The sequence below is a fragment of the Culex pipiens genome, chromosome 2 (genome assembly GCF_016801865.2).
Source record: "Culex pipiens pallens isolate TS chromosome 2, TS_CPP_V2, whole genome shotgun sequence".
Classification (NCBI taxonomy): domain Eukaryota; kingdom Metazoa; phylum Arthropoda; class Insecta; order Diptera; family Culicidae; genus Culex; species Culex pipiens.
The window spans coordinates 195,862,616-195,882,925 of NC_068938.1; positions in this window are offsets into that span (position 1 = coordinate 195,862,616).

Consider the following 20,310-nt stretch of genomic DNA (forward strand, 5'->3'; position numbering starts at 1 on the left):
AACTTCAATCGGTTCAGCCAACCGGGAGATATTTTTGGTTTTGGAGAGAAAAGATAATTTGTTGGACCATCCTAACTCAGCTAGGCTAGGAAAATCGTAACCGCCTCACAAAAAAGTACTTTTGATTTTTATTCTGCTGGATTGAAGTGAAACAACGATTTGGTAAGCAATTGAAAAAATGGTAAAATTTAGCAAAGGTTGAAGAAAATATTCCCGGCATGTTTTTTGTTAATGCTCAGATTTAATAAATCATAAATAATCAGGGTGGTATAAACAAAAAACAGTACTGAAAAAAAGTTTTTAAGTCGCCCCTTTGAAAATTTTCAAAAAAAGCTGAAAACACTTATTAAAACTTTTTTTTAATTTTGAGGTAGGTAGGGTTTTGGCTCGTTTTATAATATTTGAAAATTAGGGGCCATCCACAAACCACGTGGACACTTTAGGGGGGCTGGGTATGGCGATTGTCCTATATGTGGCATAGGAAAGAGCATAAAATTTCTGATCTTTTGATACCCAAACAGCTAGGTTTTCTATACAACCTACTTTTTTAAATACCTAGGTAAAAACATTGTTATGGTTTCGTTTGAGCAACCTGCCAAAAAATTATGGACTTCCGTAATTTTTGTTCTCGTGGATCAAACTTTCTTTTTGCTCAGTTATTTAAAAACGTGGGTTTTATAAAACATCTAGATGTTTGGGTATCAAAGGATCGGACATTTTATGCTCTTTCCGATGCCACATAGGTTGATTTTTGAATCGTGGACTGTAGAATAAAGATTTACCCTTCTCAGTGCCAGATATTGACAAATTTTGCCAGATTTTTCACTTTATGACCATATTATACAAAAATTTTGATTAAGAGGAACGTATTTAATTGAAAATCAAATAAAAGTAGAGTATGTTTTACAAAAAGAAGATGTAAATTCAACTTTTTTAAAGTCATAAAATCAGTTAGACCTGAATTCTGAATTGAATTCTACAAACTTTTGAATCAATTCATATCCTGTCTCCCCTTCGCCATTCACAATTATAAAATTTTCGTCTGCCAGATTTTTCCAGATTTTTCATCGATATTTTGCCAGATTTTTCAAATTTTGACCTGGTGGCCCTAACTGTAGGGCGTCCAATTTTCCCGGGTTTTGAATTTCCCGGGATACGTGAAAAATATTTTTTGTTTATTGGTGATAAGCTACACTTCAGTCTGAACAAGGGCAGCAGTCTTTAGATCAGGCCTGCCCAACGTCCGGCCCGCGGGCCGGATCCGGCCCGGGAAGCCATTTCATCCGACCCGCGACGGCTTTTCAAATTAGTTCTATGACCGGCCCTAAAGGCTGTTCATGAAATATAAAATAAATAAATTGATTGTCTGAATAAAACAAAAGTAAGCTTGAGATCAAATTTTAACCTATTTTAAAAACCGATAAAACCGATAAAACATTCTTCATGTTTGAATTTAGTTCATATTATTTCTATACTGATATTTTTAAACTGCAAAATGGTGCAAGAAAACAAAATTATCCATTTCGTAAAATTGAAAAATTTATGAAAAAAAAACTTGGATTGTTGTCTGAAGGCTAGTATGGAGATTGGAAGGGAAGGGGTCAAGAAACAGCTTTACAAACAGCAGAACAAAGGAGAGGGAGCGTTTTCTTGGGGCTTTTCTTCACCCTCTCTGGCTTGCTTTCGCTGCCGCTGCAGCATATTTGAATTTTTTCTTGACCGATTTCTTCCGAATTGCATACACCGCTTGAAAATGTACAAAATGAAACTTAATATAATTTTCTTTCGATTTTAACTGTATAAATTTCACATAGAAGTTGTTTTTGAATCCAAGTTTCGTTTGAATAAATTTTATCATGTCTCATTATTTTTTGTTTTTTTTTTTTCATATTGTAGTAATGAGGAAATTAAACTTTACAAAATTACAACGACCATTGAAATTTGAATGTTTTTAAAAAATATGTATCGAGGTATTTAATTGCAATCGTCAAAAACAATAACTATAGTGGAGAGTGGGGAGACTTGATCCCCTTTTTTTGTATCGCACAAAACTCTGTCAATTTCTCACAAAACTATGAACTTTTTGCATGAATTGAAAGCTTAAACATTCAACTATGTTTGGCTGATAAGGGTATTTCACCAGATAAACTCTTCGAATCATGCCAAGTGTTTTAAAAAAATATTTTAAACCGGCATTTTCAAAATGTTGGGAGTAATTTGATCCCCCTTTCATCATTTTGAAAAAATCTTAAGCAAAACGTTTCTTATTCATCCAAACTTTTAATTTTTTATAAGTTACAGCAAGTTCACATTAAACCTGTACGTTTGTGTTCAAAATATAACAAGTTTAGCATGCAAAAAAATTAAAAACTTAAAATTTTCTTTTTTAGACCAAAATTGAGCATGTTTACAAAAGCTGGTAATTTTTGTTTACAAAACTTTTGAAAAATGGTTCAAACTGCAGTAAGTTATGTACAACTATACTAAAGGAAACTATGTACGAAAACCCAGCCCAATTATTTAATCTTGAGGCTGATTCCAGTGACTGTAAAAATGCAGGGATCTAGTCTCCCTAAACGCATTATTTAAAACAATTGATTGTAAAAATAGTATGACGATAAATTTAACGTCAAATGCGTAAGGCTTTTGGAGTTGATATGTTTATCAAACAATTCATGTATAAACAATATTTTTTTTGAATAATTTTTGAGTGTTTTCCAGACTTATCAAAACAAAGAAAAAAGATCTCTTGGAAGTTTTTTGCAGCTCTTTTTAGAAAAAATGTGTGTAACTCAATCTAAACATTTTTTAATTTTTTTCTTTGTTTTCTACAATGAGTTTTAGTTAATTTCGCACAACTTTCTAGAACAAAGCTAAATGTTTTAGCCACATGCTGACGAGATATATAGGCTTGGGATCAAGTGTCTCCGGGGATCAAGTCTCCCCACTCTCCCCTATAATTTTAAACAAACAAAAATTCAAATATATCAGATAAACTCATTTTTGAAAGTTATCTTTGTGTTTTCAAGATATACTTTTTACATTTTTCCACCTTTAACAAATATTAGTTCCGACCCGCCACTGCTTCCGAAAAATCAGATAAGGTTGGGCACCCTTGCTTTAGATAGTTTAAAACATATTAAAAAAAAGTTTGATCTTTGATGTGCTTTGGAATTTTTAATTAACCACAATGTTGAATATATTTCTTTTATTTATTTATTTTAACAGCATGACTACAAAAGCAGTTTCATTGAAACTGTCCAAAACAACAAGAAATAAAATTATACCGGCCAATGTAACACTTTGGATAAGTTTAAAATTTTATGTTTTATTTTTAAATATGTTTAAGAATCTATTTCGAAGACTTAAAAAAAAATCTTCTCTGTCCAATTCGTTCTCCTTAGTAACAGTAAACTCTCTCCCCATTTCGAACGAATCAGCTGTTGAAAGGTAGTCCATATCTCAGATCAGGATAACAACTGCACAAATGTAATTTGAATAAGCAACCTAATAAATGAAATAAAAATATTTTAAGAATTATCTTTAAGTCACTACCTTCAACTGGGGATAATCGGGACAGCAGTCTGAATAGGTGCAATAAGTTTGGAAATTACTGTATCCGAAATTAATCAAAACAATCGGAACATTATTCAAAAAATAGCTTAAACAGCTGTCTTAATTCGTTACTTTTTCCTGATTTGCTCCAGATGCCGGTTTTAAATAACGAAATTTAATAGAAAATATCTAAAGCGCAAAGCATTTTGCGGATCTGTAAACTAAAATTTTGACAATTTTCGCTAATAAGCCAAATTAATGCTGCTATATGCCGAATACAAAATTTAATGCTTTAAAATTCTTATCGATTTGGACCACCCTTATTTACATTTTGTATTTCATGGTTCCATAGGCAATGTTGGCAAAATATTTGAGTTTCACTGATTATTTCAATACACTACTCTTGAAAACTCTATATCTTTTTTTATGACGCACTTTAGCACCATGCTTTCTGTGGGAGAGTTGTTTAGGACATCCAGGGCTACACTGCTAAGGTGTTGGTTTCATATTATAATGAAACAGGAATTTTGTAAATTCAAAAATGTGAAAATGCTAGTTTCCCCATAGTAATTTCCATACAAATTTCATTCGCTTTGCGCCAATCGTGGGCTTAACCAATCGCTACCAAATTTTGGGGGGTTTTGCTGATTGGATTTTAATCATTTTCAATTTTCCCATATAACTAGATTTCACGATTCCACCCTAGAGTGTCATCACGAAATGTGCATAGTGTTTAAGGGGTGTTAATACTTTTTTTACATACTGTATATTTTTTCTGTTTTACTTTTCGTATTTATAATATAAACTTTTTAACAGCAAAATTCACAAAAATTCTAAAAAGAAATACTTTTTAGAAATTATTGTCTAAATTGAAATTATTTCCAATTCAATTTCAAACTAATACTCTAAATCTACCTGCACGTGCCCGTTGCTGCAACGATAATTCAAAGCGAAGAAAACAATCGCCTTGCGCTCTTTCTTTGTGCCCCTCGTACTATTCCAACCACATGTTCATCATTCAGCTGATCAAACAATCATTATGAATAAGCTCAAAGATAAGAACACGGTTAGCCGTATAAGAAAAAAAACTGTATCATATTTACACATCTTAGCCAAGATCATTCTAAAGTAACCTAAATTAGCATAATTTCTCATTTCTCGTGCTGAGTGACCACCAACATTTGAGCAACTCACCTCTGCTGGGGAGCTCTCGCAACATTACTGGTGAGGCGTTCACTCGCTTAGTTCATTCATTTGCATGCACTCATTGAGAAAGAGAGTTTGTGTTTGAAGTCAGAGCCAGAGAATGAAGACGATTGAGAAGTGTAATGAAGCTCATGTGCGGCTAAGAAAGGGCAACATCATTTCAGAGCGGATGTTTGAACAAGGTCAGATTGCAGTTGGTGAAGGTGTGTTTCTAGGAAATTACATTTCCGATTCATGTTTATCTTTTGTAGGTATAATTTTTGGTTGTTTATTGATGGAATTCGAAGATTTTCTTAAATTGAATCTTGAATTGAATAACATCATTTTGATTTGTACTAAAGCCAGTAACCACTAAATTCGTGAAAATTTCACTTTCGTTTGCCCAACAGAAGAAAAACCAAAAAAAATAATGTATGCATTCGGTAACGATGTTGCATCGCAGGGGAAAACATTTTCCCCAAAAGTAAACCAGCATGAAATGATATTTATTCATAAGTTTCAAAAAAATCTGCTCAACAAACCATCCCATCCTCACTAGATTTACCACGGCCTTTGGTGTGCCAAAATTAAAAGCGAAATTGCTTCATTTTGGGAGCCATTTCTCGGGCCGAGGCCAAAATAAGGTGCGCGAAAATCTTTTCTGTACGAAACTCAATTAAGCTCGGAAGGAATTTTTAATTAGGAAAAGTAAAATTTTGACAGCTTGTTCCTCTCGTTTGACGCGATAATCGCAGACTCCCTCCCCTCGAGTGGCCCCAAGTGGCCAAGGCCGGCGATCTCCGGGTTGATGACCGCCTAAACCCTCGGTTTGCGATGGAAGAGTGAGTTTTTTTTTGGTCTGGTCGAGGAGGTGCTGCCGTATGTCCAACACCACCCCCATTAGGGTCCCACCGGGCGGAACGGACAAAACACTTTTTTGAGGTTTCCGCGTCACGTGGAACGGTACTTTCGATCTCTGTGACGCACGGCTTAAGGGGATGTCACTGTGGCGGAAAATGCGTGCGATTCGTTATTTTTCGACACTTTTCACTTTTGAATTGGTTTATCCATTCATGATAATCAGTTGGAACAGCTAATTAAAGAGGAAGAAGGACGAATTGCGTCATAACAAGTAATAAAATATAGCTGAGTTAATTGTTAAAAATCTGAATAATGGAAGCAAAAGTATATAATTTTTTATTGTGCATAAACATACATTTCCTTTTTTTAATCTTTATAGAACGTTTATTTTTTTAACTAATCCCAGTCACGAAATTTTCTAGCAGAACTGGTTCTGCCAGAATCCTGCTAGAATAGTGGAACATCTCTGCTAGAATTCTGTAAGAATATCCAGTTCTGTGAAAACTCTGTTAGAATCCAGCTAGAACGCTGTGACTGGGATACAGCTTTATTGGTACCGTCAGTGGTGGTGACTATGGGTCAAAAAACGATACACCTCTCGTATTTTCTTAATAACAAAAACAATTTAAATAACATCGAAAATCTTTCAACGTAGATTTGTTCTTAGATAGTTTACTAACATTTTCCCAAAATATGGTGGATTTTGATGAACACCACTTTAAATGCCTATTGTTTGAAAATTGACCCAATCTCACCCCTTAGAGGGGGTGACATTGGGTCAAATGAAACTAAAATGATGCTCAAATACAACGATATGGTAAAAACAAGTCATCCAACAGTGTTTCTTATTCGAGGGAATCGTATTGATACGCTACAGTGTTTGAAGTGGAGATTTTCAAACATTTGGGTAGTTTTCGAGCAATTCTAACAAAAATATTAGAAAAATGATTTTTCGAGAGGTCATTTTTGGCCAAAAACGTACCCCAACTTTAGACAGCTGCCAAAATAACAAGATTTGTTCTAGGAACGAGATTTTTTCAGCGAAGTCATCTTAAGATGTCCCCTACAAAACCCTTTCAACAGAATTCATTTTCATTGAGAAGAACCTGAGAAATGGTAAAATCCGTCAAAAGTCACATTGACCCAATCTCACCCCCCAGACCCAATGTTACCCCCACCGAAGGTATTGCATTTTACAACCCATTTTTATCTTTTTTAACTTTGGCAAAGAAATTTTATCAACTAATTCAAATGTCAAAAGATTGCTATTTCAAAAATTTAGATTAGATTTTTTGTGTTTATAACTCAAATAAAAACAAGTTTTTCGGAATTGTTCTTTTTTATGCCTACAACTTTATCGAAGACACCAAATCGAACAGAAAATATTTTCTCTAGACAGTGATTTTAAAATATTTATTAGACTGGCTCGTCTTTATGGCAAATGTTTTTAATGATCAAATCAAACCAGAACATGGGTTTTTCGGTGTCTTTTGGGTCTCGAAACAACCTGCTATATTTGTCATGGATTAGTTTCTCACATTTGGTTTCCACATTTTGACAATTTCCTATTTATTTTGTATGTAAATATATGTGGAAATCTACGAGGAAGGTGGGTTACTTTTTTGTGCTTTGATTTTTGTAGTTTCTATTTTGAATTAAATGTTCTATTCCTTTTGAACATTTAATTCAACAGCGTTAATATAAAAAAAATATCCAATTATTTTTCATGGTGGATTTTGTCATTGTGAAATCGATTAAGTTATTAGGGGAAATATACCCATTTTAATCACTCTAAGCCGTTCGACCAATTCTCATCACTTTTGTCGTTTTCCGCTATTAAATCAACATTTTCAGATGTATCAACAATGGAGACTTGCTTGCTCACTTTTATTAGAGCCATTTATTACTTTGGAACAGTCAAAAACACTTTATTAAAGCTGTAATTCATGATCAAAGTGATGATAGGCCGATAATACAAATAGGCTGAAAAAGGGTATAGTTCCCCTATATGTGTTATAAGTTTACACACATTGTCCATCTACAAAAAGTGACAGGCCATTTTCAATGTGTGACGTTAAACCTGTAAGTGTAGTAGAGAAATAGATATTCCACCAAATAAGAAAGATGATGATTTTTTGAGTTTCTTTGTTCCGATTAGAGGTGGGCAAAAAAAAATAGCGAGCCGTTTCACTAAAAAGAGCGAACGAACCATGGTTCATGAAAAAAGAGCCACGGTTCTTTTTGAAACTCCGGTATTTTGATAGAACCATCCCAAGTAACATTTTTAAACCAACTAGCCACCACCAAGTTTTATTAAGGTTTTATTGTAGCATCTTGATTGCTTAATAGTTTTATTTGGGCATTCACCGCAACCAACAAAAAAAAAACGAAACTATTGGCACTACGCCCCCCGGGGCATGGCCTTCCTCTAACGTGGGATTTCTGCTCCAGCGCCTCTGACGAGACAGGAGAAAACCGGGACCGACGTTTTACTTCACCATCCGATAGAAGCTCAGTGGATAAGGCGGGAATCGAACCCGCGTCTCATAGCATCATCGGGATCGGCAGCCGAAGCCGCTACCCCTGCGCCACGAGACCAACAAGCAAGAGCTAATTTATAGGTTCTAACAAGGTTTTATGCCTCGGACATAAAACCGGGTGAAAATAAAAGCCGACTGGCTTTCAATAAGGTTTTATGAAAGTTTTAATAGAGGCTTGAAAACCAGATGGCAATGCCTTGCCAAACGGTTTTATCGCATGCTTTGGATCAATCGGACCGCGCACTGGACTCACAATCCAGAGGTCGCCGGTTCGAATTCCGCGGCGGGCGCTCTAAAATTCTTTGTGTAAATATGGGTATTCGGCGCCGTCGCTCCGTGCCATACTTTCATACACTTAGGAGCCCAGGGCGGCGAAGTCCTTGAAGATAAAAGGAAGACACTAGTGGTTGGTACTAGCAATGGTGGCCGACAGCTATAAAGTCAACTTCGTTTTTTGTTAAAACCAAGGGTGTTGTAGCTGTCAAGTGCCATTAGGCATGCAATAAGCTCACTTAAAACCATAAGCTCCTAATAGAGCATTTATCGCGACCAAAAAGCAGTGCATAAATATGGCGCTAAACGCGTGCTCTGATTGAATATAATTGACCGCCATCTTGGCAGAAAAAAATGAAAAATCATAAATTTGATGAAAACACACAATTATGATGAATTTGTGACATCGTTAGCATAGCCACAGAAGTTCAAACATAATTTGAACATTTTTTGCAAAGATTTGCAATACAATATTTTTTAACATTAAAAACTATGATTACAAAATAATGATTTTTGATGAAGCGAGTTGATTTTTTTGGCTCTATCTCCCCTACAATCATCAATAAAATTTTAACCGCAGCTGAATTTGAGCCACCAATTTCGAGAAATAAGGTTTGAAATTATTTCAATTACCTCCAATATCTATCATATCATCATCACCATTTTTGACAACCATCTCCATAATTTCAAACGCATGAAGACGTATGAAATGTCATTTTCCCTAACTCCTAACAAGGTTTTAACAAAGGCTTTATCAAGGCTTTAAGGAGGTTGTTAGGATTTCGTTGTAAAGCCTTGAACTCCTATGTGGGTTTTATAAATAGGCCGTAACAACCTTTTGCGGAGGTCCTTTTGGGTTTTAAGTGAAGTTTATCGGGGTTCTGGGGAGGCTGTTACGACTTGGTGGTTTTAATGTTGGTTTTGGCTGATAGGTTTTATAGCGGTTGTGACAGCTTTGATAAAGCTTAAAATGTTACTTGGGATTCCAAGATGGAATAATGTTTAAGCCTTTGTATATTTTTAAGTTTATAAATATTCTTTATTGTGTTTCCAACAATTTTGTAACATAAAACTTGTTTTTGAGAATTAAAAATGCAGTTTAAAAATTTTCAATGCTTATAAATTAAGGTCAAATTTGTCAGAATTGTGTACATGGTGTACTTTTTCATGTACTTAAATAACTTCAAAAGTGAATGATTTTCTAAACAAAATAAAAAAACTTTTCATTGCACAACTGATCGTAAACAAACATTAAAGAGTTAGGGTAGGGTAGTCATCAATGAGACACTTTTGATTTTCAACTTTCATCGATTTTTCTATTTTTTTCATCAGCATGTTTTAATGAGCTTTTTGTTGCATTTTCTTTCTTTTAGTGTGTTCTAACATTGACCAAAATATCAGATCGATCCGACTTCTACAGCCAGAGTTATTCAACTGTCTCGTTGTAGACGCACTTGGCAGGAACAATGAGACAGCTGGGGAACAATGAGACACTCTACGAAAATCAATACTTTTCTAGTAAAACATCATGTTTTTGTATTGTTCCATTACAGGTGACTTGCCTTGAACATTTTAGAGCAATTTTGCCAACATGAAACTTTAATTAACAAAAGTTTTACTTAAAAGTATTTAAATTTAGTAAAATCCAATTATTTATTCCAAATAACTTTGTATTCTTGGTTAAATGAAAACAAAACTCTATAAATATGCCAAAAATCACTTTCAATTCATATTTTAAAAGATTTACATGGATTTTGAAATGATTAATGAAGAAAAATCAAAGTGTCTCATTGTTACCCATGGGCTAAAATGAGTGGGGAACAATGAGACAGCCCTGGATTCTAGGTATACTCTAAATTTTGGTCAAACCTAAAGAAAGGACATTGTAGCCCAACTCAATCCTTATGGAACGTCGAAAGAAATATGACGAAATATTAGTTTTGGTGTAAATGACAGCCTATGAGCGAAAAAGTAATTTTTGTACATAATTTACTTTTACACCCCAGAATCAAACATTTATGAATAACTTTTCAAGGGAGCGTCCATAACCAAAGCCACTATTATAGCAGAAGTGTATCAAGTAGATACACCTTTCCCCCAAATATGAGCCTGATTGGTTGAAACTACGACTTGTGAGAGCCATTTTATCATTGTTCCCCGTGTCTCATTGATGACTACTCTACCCTACTCGAGTACAAATATGAGCATTTTAAAATGCCTCACTTGGAAAATTTTGTCGAAAAACTACCGTCATCTGGGGCGAATCGGGACTACAGTCTGAATAAGGACAGCAGTGTTTAAACATTTAATGGCTTTAAATTTGGAAATGGATGTACACAGATCAAAAGTGCAGTGCTTCTGGGGACGCGCAGTCCTGTTTTTTCGTGATCATTTTCGTCTCTTTTGTGTCGCTGTTTGTGTGCATGGGGTGATTGGTTTTTTGTGATTAGGTTTTATTTTTTTATGTTATTTTCTTTCTCTTCATTTCCGCAGTCTGATTTGCGATGCCTTTCCGTCGGGTCGTGTTTTTTTCGCGTTCGTCGTCGGTGTGTTTTTCGTTTTTTTTTTCGCGTGCGTTTATGTGTGTAAAGGTGCGGCTGGCTCTGGTTGTCATCGATGACAATTGAGCCAGTCTGATTTGCGATGCCTTTCCGTCGGGTCGCAGGGTTTTTTCGCGTTCGTCGTCGGTGTGCAATAACAACAAAACCTTATCATACCATTTCAGCTCGATAAACATCGTAACTCATCGTTCGCTTCGTTAATCAGTACCTCACTAAACATCAACCATGTAAAATTCGTAAAAACATCTCAATTAAAAAATCAGACTGTTAAATCCTTCATCATTTAATTACAAATAATTTTGGTTCTATCTTTCCACAGCCGTCTGTCTAAGATTAAACCATTTCAATTAAAAGTTAACAGCCGATAAACGGGAAATGTCTCATCCGCAGCATCCGATTGCTTGCCTTGAGAATAAAACATAATACCTTTCAACAAACACTATGATTTTGGATCTTCTATGATGAATCCTGACCAAACACCCTATCCTACTAACAAATTTTCAGGTTCCTGGCACTTGTGGGGTGTAAGCACAGAGTAAATCAGCTGCCCTAGTAGCAACCTGCGCTAACTAACATTCCCGTCCCTTAAAATCGAGATCTACAAACTGACATGGCGGGCGCCGTTGGTGGTCAATGACTGTTACCTATTCGCAACTGATCTAGTTTTAGCAATCATGGTGTTTTATGTTTTCGGCGCATTCATACATTCTGTTGATAAGGGAAACACCACTTGATTGTCGAAGCCTATGATCAGTTGAGCTGAAAGGATATTACGGTCCTGTTCAGCAAAGGAGAAGGACAACCATGGGTGGTCTCTCATGTTCATGCTCGAAACTATTGGCACTACGCCCCCCGGGGCATGGCCTTCCTCTAACGTGGGATTTCTGCTCCAGCGCCTCTGACGAGACAGGAGAAACCGGGACCGACGTTTTACTTCACCATCCGATAGAAGCTCAGTGGATAAGGCGGGAATCGAACCCGCGTCTCATGTTCATGCTCATGCTCATTAAATTTGGAAATGGATGTACACATTTTGTTGGTCTGAGTATGTTCTAACTGAAACCAGAATATTGTGCTCCTACATAGTTAAACTGCTGTTCCAATTCGCCCCATGTGTCCCGATTCGCCCCTGTTGACCAGAATGTAGAAAAAAATTCGCAGAATATTTTGTCAAAATCAAATACCAGAATTTGTTGATTTTAGCATAAATGAATGCAATTTCGTAAACTTGATAGACATTTTCTTCAAAATCCTAGATTTAAGGTTGTGTGCGCTCCCCATCAAATTATTCTAACGTTTAGACCTATGATTCTATAGAGCGACTTCTCGTACTTCGTTTTTTGACAAAGAACTTTGTCCTAAGGTTTCTATACGGGGTGTCAATCCAAAATTTTCGCGAAGCGAAAACGTTACGTGACGAATTCCCCTCTCGGCAAATTTCCCCTCTTTTTGGTGCACGCTGGTTGGTTGAACAAACGTTTCCCAATCAGTCAATATAGAGACGTGAGATTGATGTATCTAAAATCACCCCCACTCTACCTCATAATTTTCGGATCGTCGACGCGGCAAAAAGCGAATAAGGAGATGTAGGAGAATGGGTGCAAAGAGGCGGGGCATACGTCCCCGACCTAAATCAACAAAACTCGGCTAGGTCGGTCCCGAAAATTCATTCTGTTGCTGGACGTCGACGAGAACACATCAGGAGCAGATGGCCTGGTGGCCCGTTTGCAGACGGCCTGGAGGCCCGGGAGCAGATAGCCTGGAGGCATGGACACGCCAAGACATGCCAGCCGGCATGAGCGGGAATTGGAATTGGCCACCACTTGGAGTGGCCGGAGTCCCCGGCGGGTGTTCCGATAGGGGGACTTTTCCCGAACCATAAGAGTTGGGGCAATATGGGTATCAAACTTTAGGGTTTTTGATACTGGATATGAAATTTGACATTTCGGCAGTAGGGGCCACAATCCGGAGTGGCCGGAGGCCCCGCGGATGTTCCGATGGGGGGACATTTGCCGAACCATAAGAGTTGGGGCAATATGGGTATCAAACTTTAGGGTTTTTGATACTGGACATGAAATTTGACATTTCGGCAGTAGTGGCCACCACCTGGAGTGGCCGGAGGCCCCGCGGATGTTCCGATGGAGGGACATTTGCCGAACCATAAGAGTTGGGGCAATATGGGTATCAAACTTTAGGGTTTTTGATACTGGACATGAAATTTGACATTTCGGCAGTAGTGGCCACCACCTGGAGTGGCCGGAGGCCCCGCGGATGTTCCGATGGAGGGACATTTGCCGAACCATAAGAGTTGGGGCAATATGGGTATCAAACTTTAGGGTTTTTGATACTGGACATGAAATTTGACATTTCGGCAGTAGTGGCCACCACCTGGAGTGGCCGAAGGCCCCGGGGATGTTCCGATGGGGGGACATTTCCCGAACCATAAGAGTTGGGGCAATATGGGTATCAAACTTTAGGGTTTTTGATACTGGATATGAAATTTGACATTTCGGCAGTAGGGGCCACAATCCGGAGTGGCCGGAGGCCCCGCGGATGTTCCGATGGGGGGACATTTGCCGAACCATAAGAGTTGGGGCAATATGGGTATCAAACTTTAGGGTTTTTGATACTGGACATGAAATTTGACATTTCGGCAGTAGTGGCCACCACCTGGAGTGGCCGGAGGCCCCGCGGATGTTCCGATGGAGGGACATTTGCCGAACCATAAGAGTTGGGGCAATATGGGTATCAAACTTTAGGGTTTTTGATACTGGACATGAAATTTGACATTTCGGCAGTAGTGGCCACCACCTGGAGTGGCCGAAGGCCCCGGGGATGTTCCGATGGGGGGACATTTGCCGAACCATAAGAGTTGGGGCAATATGGGTATCAAACTTTAGGGTTTTTGATACTGGATATGAAATTTGACATTTCGGCAGTAGTGGCCACAATCCGGAGTGGCCGGAGGCCCCGCGGATGTTCCGATGGAGGGACATTTGCCGAACCATAAGAGTTGGGGCAATATGGGTATCAAACTTTAGGGTTTTTGATACTGGACATGAAATTTGACATTTCGGCAGTAGTGGCCACCACCTGGAGTGGCCGAAGGCCCCGGGGATGTTCCGATGGGGGGACATTTGCCGAACCATAAGAGTTGGGGCAATATGGGTATCAAACTTTAGGGTTTTTGATACTGGATATGAAATTTGACATTTCGGCAGTAGTGGCCACAATCCGGAGTGGCCAGAGGCCCCGCGGATGTTCCGATGGGGGGACATTTGCCGAACCATAAGAGTTGGGGCAATATGGGTATCAAGCTTTAGGGTTTTTGATACTGGACATGAAATTTGACATTTCGGCAGTAGTGGCCACCACCTGGAGTGGCCGGAGGCCCCGCGGATGTTCCGATGGGGGGACATTTGCCGAACCATAAGAGTTGGGGCAATATGGGTATCAAACTTTAGGGTTTTTGATACTGGACATGAAATTTGACATTTCGGCAGTAGTGGCCACCACCTGGAGTGGCTGGAGGCCCCGCGGATGTTCCGATGGGGGGACATTTGCCGAACCATAAGAGTTGGGGCAATATGGGTATCAAACTTTAGGGTTTTTGATACTGGACATGAAATTTGACATTTCGGCAGTAGTGGCCACCACCTGGAGTGGCCGGAGGCCCCGCGGATGTTCCGATGGGGGGACATTTGCCGAACCATAAGAGTTGGGGCAATATGGGTATCAAACTTTAGGGTTTTTGATACTGGACATGAAATTTGACATTTCGGCTGTAGTGGCCACCACCTGGAGTGGCCGGAGGCCCCGGGGATGTTCCGATGGGGGGACATTTGCCGAACCATAAGAGTTGGGGCAATATGGGTAACAAACTTTAGGGTTTTTGATACTGGACATGAAATTTGACATTTCGGCAGTAGTGGCCACCACCTGGAGTGGCCGGAGGCCCCGCGGATGTTCCGATGGGGGGACATTTGCCGAACCATAAGAGTTGGGGCAATATGGGTATCAAACTTTAGGGTTTTTGATACTGGATATGAAATTTGACATTTCGGCAGTAGTGGCCACAATCCGGAGTGGCCGGAGGCCCCGAGGATGTTCCGATGGGGGGACATTTGCCGAACCATAAGAGTTGGGGCAATATGGGTATCAAACTTTTGGGTTTTTGATACTGGACATGAAATTTGACATTTCGGCAGTAGTGGCCACAATCCGGAGTGGCCGGAGGCCCCGCGGATGTTCCGATGGGGGGCATTTGCGGAACCATAAGAGTTGGGGCAATATGGGTATCAAACTGTAGGGATTTTGATACTGGACATGAAATTTGACATTTTGGCAGTAGTGGCCACCACCTGGAGTGGCCGGAGGCCCCGCGAATGTTCCGATGGGGGGACATTTGCCGAACCATAAGAGTTGGGGCAATATGGGTATCAAACTTTATGGTTTTTGATACTGGATATGAAATTTCACATTTCGGCAGTAGTGGCCACAATCTGGAGTGGCTGGAGGCCCCGCGGATGTTCCGATGGGGGGACATTTGCCGAACCATAAGAGTTGGGGCAATATGGGTATCAAACTTTAGGGTTTTTGATACTGGACATGAAATTTGACAATTCGGCAGTAGTGGCCACAGTCCGGAGTGGCCGGAGGCCCCGCGGATGTTCCGATGGGGGGACATTTGCCGAACCATAAGAGTTGGGGCAATATGGGTATCAAACTTTAAGGTTTTTGATACTGGACATGAAATTTGACATTTCGGCAGTAGTGGCCACAATCCGAATAGCCCGGAGGCCCCGGGGATGTTCCGATGGGGGACATTTGACGAACCATAAGAGTTGGGGCAATATGGGTATCAAACTTTAAGGTTTTTGATACTGAACATGAAATTTGACATTTCGGCAGTAGTGGCCACAATACGGAGTGGCCGAAGGCCCCGCGGATGTTCCAATGGGGGGACATTTGCGGAACCATTAGAGTTGGGGCAATATGGGTATCAAACCATAGGGTTTTTGATACTGGACATGAAATTTGACATTTTGGCAGTAGTGGCCACCACCTGGAGTGGCCGGAGGCCCCGGGGATATTCCGATGGAGGGGCATTTGCCGAACCATAAGAGTTGGTACAATATGGGTATCAAACTTTATGGATTTTGATACTGGACATGAAATTTGAAATTTCAGCAGTAGTGGCCACAATCCGGAGTGGCCGGAGGCCTCGGGGATGTTCCGATGGGGGGACATTTGCCGAATCATAAGAGTTGTTGCAATATGGGTATCAAACTTTATGGATTTTGATACTGGACATGAAATTTGAAATTTCGGCAGTAGTGGCCACCACCTGGAGTGGCCGGAGGCCCCGGGGATGTTCCGATGGGGGGACATTTGCCGAACCATAAGAGTTGGGGAAAAATTACTGTTACACTTCTGAAATCTGTTTCTGGAATTTTAGAATAACTATTTCGTAATCAATTAGAGCCCTGAATAGGGCAGTTCAGCTCCACTTGCAATTTTCATCCCCTTAGTTCGATAGGACGTTGATATTATGTCTTAAAACTTTACAAATCAAACAGTCTGTTTCAGAGCCACGAAATAGACCACAAAAGAGTTGTCTTGTGTAATTATAAGGGAATCATGGGGAAATTTGGATCGGACGTTCTAATCGAAAATTTCAACAATCTTCTATTAAAGTTCTTTGTCATACTGGTCATGTGTAACATAACCACCTGCACCTTTTTTTAAATAGTGTATTAATGTCTAATAAAAAGCATACAAAATCCCACACTTCTCTAAAATAGACAAAATTGTGAAAAACAGCGAAAGAACCGTTCAAAGGGGCGGCTCATTTTAAAGAGCGAGCGAAAATTAGTGGCTACCAAAAAAGGGCGGTTTTGCCCACCTCTTGTTCCGATCTTTCATGCGCGAGAGAGGAGAGACTTGTTCCGTTCCAAATTTTGTCTTGATGAGCGTCAATTTTTTTTATGATGATCCTTCGGGAAAGTGTTAAGGAATTTATTTTAACGCAATTGTGTGCTTATTTAAAAAGCTTAGTGGAAAATAACAAATATTGATCAAAATATGAAAGGTAGGTCGATTAAATTAAATTCAATGTGCAAATGTGGAAGTAACTAATAGATCTCAAATTTTGAAGAGTTTGAAAAGTTGGAAACAAAAATACCTTGTTAGGATAAATCGACCATGTTGATCCACTCTAATATTAATATATCATTTCGTATGAATATCTGCTTAATAGTAAGAAGATTTGTGGGAACGAACTAATGAGACAAATAAATTGTGCAAAATACAATCAACCAAATATTTAGAAAATGAAAAAGAAATCAATCGTAAAAATAAATTCAACACATTTTTTAAGCTTTTGCTGAAGGATGTTGCTATGAAAATGTTTAGAAATATCAAATGAATCAGTCATTTGTAGACAAAGTCGGTTCTGAATAGCTTTTGATTATTCCATGTCTTGAATTGAGTTGGGTTTTGAACATTTATTGGTTTAAATTATATCTAAACATTTATTCTTCACAAAAAAATCATAAACTTGTCAATTAATAAACATTTTTTTATAATTGAAAAAAAAAAATAAAAATGTTTTTTTTTTTGTTATCAGAATATGAGTTTTCCAGGAGATGTGTAATTCATTTTCTGTAAGTTTTACTTTGGAACTGTAGACTAATATTCTTGGAGCGGCCGTGGCTGACTGGTTACGGTGTTCGCTTTGTAAGCGAATGGTTCTGGGTTTGATTCCCATCTGCTCCCAACGAGAAAGTTAAGTAAACAGAATTTGAAATGATGAATATGAACGAAAAATCAAAGTCGCTCGAGGCGGGGTTCGATCCCCCGTCCTTCGGGTTGGTAAGCAAAAATGCTAACCACTAGGCCACTGACGACTTGGTGCGCGTGGACTGGAATTAGGAATACTGTAACAGAGAGCGAGTTGTGGCGCTATAACCACGGCAAATAGTGTCCAGGGCATTCGTGGAAATACAATGTCCCATCCCAGAGGGTCCCGGAGTACCAAACCCTCTTAGCATGGTGCTCCCAACAAATAAAACCAAAAATCTTGAAGCGTATGGTGGTGTGTCCCCACGCTTCTTCCTCCCCTGTCGATTCAGAATTGTGTTGTTGTTCGAACACTCAGTGCTCAAACTCAACCCAATTACGAATCATCTCTGCGATACGGCTTTACGCAGTAGGCCTGGCCGCTTTAACGCTTGTGATGTTTCAATGCATTCTAATGCAATGGCGCACTGCAAATGTTAATAAATGACAAGAAGAGTGCTAGGCGTCATCTAACCTAAGGCACTCTCCAGGATCCCTTCGAAAGATTGGCTGCGCTAGGGTCTGATTAGATTAGATTAGAAACTGTAGAAAACTAATATTCAAAGTTGTGAAAAATTAAAATAAGCAAAGATCGCTATTATTCGTGAAAAAAGGCAGGCGATTTAAACCTCACATATTGTTTTGAACTAATAAAACCCAAACTTTAATTTATTTGGACAGCAGTCCTGCTAAAAGCAACAAAATCCATCCTCCATGGAGTTCGTTTGCTCGCGACCGCGACAAAAACCAGCAAACCAAAAATAAACCTTTGCCAATCCAGCGCCGTCCAACGTGTGACCTATTTCGGGGCCAAAGATGCTGGACCAAAGCAAGACGTGAGCAAGCCAGTTTGTGAAGGGAGAGGTCCGAGTGCGAGATGATCGAGTCGAGTTATGGAAGGTCATCGGCGGCGCGATGTTGATGTGGATGGCGCGGGTGGCACTTGAAATCAACCTTTTGCGCAGAAAACGATTCACGTTTTATGAGGTGAGCGGAAAATGGGCACACGAACTGATTTATGGTGTCATCGGAAAAAGAAGGAAGTGAGTGCGAGTTAATCAGTAAACATTGATGTTTTGCGTTTATAGTTTTTTCAGCTCTTTGGAATATAAAAAATGGGTTGAGAAGTTGAATGAGAAAAAAAATCGTACAAATAGTTGCAATATTTCATAATATATTTATTTATTTAATAATTTCATGTGAAATAAAATTAATATTTAACCAAGAAATTTTGCAATTTTTTTTTTGGATTTTGGGCATATCTCTGCTTACGTTGAACCAAAACTGAATCTTTTTTATGGAGCTTGTTAAGAAAACTTTCCTCTACAATGTAATTGATTCTGAAATGTTTTAAAATTTAATGGTGTAATATGGCAAACGATTGAAGAAGACATTTTTGGGTAACAACCATCTCATTAATTAAATAATATATGTACAGTCTAGACTTGATTAACCGAAGCCTCGATTATCCAAAAGTTTGTATGGGACTTCAGAGAATCGAATCACGAATAAAATGTTTTTCTTGTTATTTTATTTTCTTACTTTTAACATCAAATTCGAGTTCTGCAACCCCATTTGCCAATTAAATTAAAAAATGCATCAAAAATAAGACATCAAAAAAAATTTTTTTTTGGTGATCTAAACTTTCGATTATCCGAAGTGAAATTTTGCCAAGGTCTTCGGATAATCGAGTCTGTACTGTACAAAGAAAAGATTGATATTCATATTGGGGTTTTCAGCTCGGATTTTGAGGTAATTTCAAAGAAAGCAATAAATCTGGTAAATTTAGTTCGAAAAAGGTCCAACAATCAAAAATAAGACATCAAAAAAAATTTTTTTGGTGATCTAAACTTTCGATTAACCGAAGTGAAATTTTGCCAAGGTCTTCGGATAATCGAGTCTGTACTGTACAAAGAAAAGATTGATATTCATATTGGGGTTTTCAGCTCGGATTTTGAGGTAATTTCAAAGAAAGCAATAAATCTGGTAAATTTAGTTCGAAAACCTTTTATAGGATGTCAAATATTGATCAAATATGTTTAATTAGAGTCTCCCAAGGCATAATCATAAGAAATTTGAGTGATATCAACATAAATGTACCGATTTACAGCAACTTTTCAGAAGAAATATCCCATAAAATCGAAAAAAAACGGTATTTTGATACACTCCGCGAAATGTCGGTAAAGAGCCCTTCTTTCACGGTGCAAAATATCAAACATACCGATGTTTTATCCTAATGTTCTCGAAAAAATACACCGTGCATTTCGCATTCGCATGGAGATGGTGATCGCTAAAGGTTGCAGACTGGACTTCGTCATGTATAAGTGATAATCGTCTTGCCCAGGTAGCTTAGAAATTGATAAGAAAATACGAAAAAAATCACCGTGCCTTTACAAATTCCCATAAAAAATTGAATCGCTTTGAGCAAAGTGAGGACTAAGTCAATCGTTCCCAAACATTGGGAAGTTGTTTAGGACCCCAAAAGTATCTGTAAA